Genomic DNA, 1,555 nt, shown 5'->3' on the forward strand with positions numbered 1-1,555 from the left:
CGCATGCCTAGTTATGGTACAAAACCTGAAATGTCCCACAATACGGATATCTCCGGTGGCCATTCGCATTCCTGGATTATTTCGGTGATCCCGAAGAGCCAGAGTGGTTCATCTATGAATGAACTAGCAGAGTCACAGGGATTCAAAATCATAAATATTGAGTTATCGCATGCCTACTTTTGGTCGGGATCAGTAGCATCCTCAATGTGTAAGTACTGGCGCCGGCTGCGTCCGAATGCTGGTCAATTCGGGGATGGGTTGGGAAATGTTGACGTGTTACTTGCTTTATGGAAGCCAAGGAATCCTCTTCACTTCCACAAGTAGACACTGGGAGTTTGGATATGGAAAAGGTTTGGGTAAAGGATTCGTTTTGGTAAACGATAAATATATAATTTGAAATGAATGCGCCTAACCTGATTCGCGGTATAACTCGATAAAAGCATTAAACGCCGAACAAGAGTTCGTCGCTCACCCCACAGGAGCAAGCGACAAGATCAAAGAATCAAACACTACTAACGCGATCCGATACTTTTCTACCGTGCTACGCGAACGACGTGCGACATGTTTGATCCTGCCCTCATAGCCCGTCCAATAGGTAGCGAAATTTGCATAATTCCTTGTCGAATAGGTGATTGAAGTAGCAACAGTACAAAACAAAGACACTACAGCCAAATTTCTTTTTACGCCCCTAACGTACGCGGGAGCGTAAAAAGAGGGAGCGTAAGTTCGAATTTTGAGCGGATTATAGAGCGTAAAAAAATTGTTCTCAAAGAATTTTGCGGAGAGATGGGGCTTCTCAATGGGGTATATAGGGATGACGGAAATCGAAGTCTGACGCCATTCTGGAATTCAAGTTGGATACCGATTTTCGGCATCTTCTCAGTGGTTTCATGAATATCAATATTGTATGGGTCTCAAGTGATTTTCACAAATCGAAAATCGCCATCTTAGATTTCAAAATGGCGTTAGACATAGATTTACAGCATCAACTCATCGATTCTGTTCCAAGAATAGTCACATTACATGGTTAAGAAGTGAGTTATTTCAGCCGGAAGTTGCTTCAGACATCGATTTACGTCCCGTTCCAAAAATAAAGTAATTTTCACATATTGGAAGTCGCCACCTTAGATTCAAAATGGCGTCAGTCATCAATTTCCGGCATGTTTAATATGTTCCAGAAATACCCATGTTACATGTGTACTCGTGGGTCGTCATCAGGTAGGAGCGTAAGTTGGAATTTTTGGAGCGTAAAAAGAGGGAGCGTAAAAAAGTTAGCGTAAAAAGAGGTTTGGCTGTAGTGTACTAAGAGATACCTTTTCATTGAGTCTTAAATAGTCACATTGAGTCACAAACAGTGAGCCTAATTATGAGTATTATTAGCAGTACCTATAGGAGCATGAGCATGAGCATGAGCAGAGCATAAGCATAGATGACCGTACAATTCGTAGTTGCTACTCCATGATTGACCAGAACAATCGAAGTTGCACAGGGATTTAGTGAAGTGGGCTTGGGATTAGCTTACCACTCTCAATGTGCACAAATCGAGAGCTCAAAC

The sequence above is a fragment of the Aedes aegypti genome, chromosome 2 (genome assembly GCF_002204515.2).
Source record: "Aedes aegypti strain LVP_AGWG chromosome 2, AaegL5.0 Primary Assembly, whole genome shotgun sequence".
In the NCBI taxonomy this organism is placed as follows: domain Eukaryota; kingdom Metazoa; phylum Arthropoda; class Insecta; order Diptera; family Culicidae; genus Aedes; species Aedes aegypti.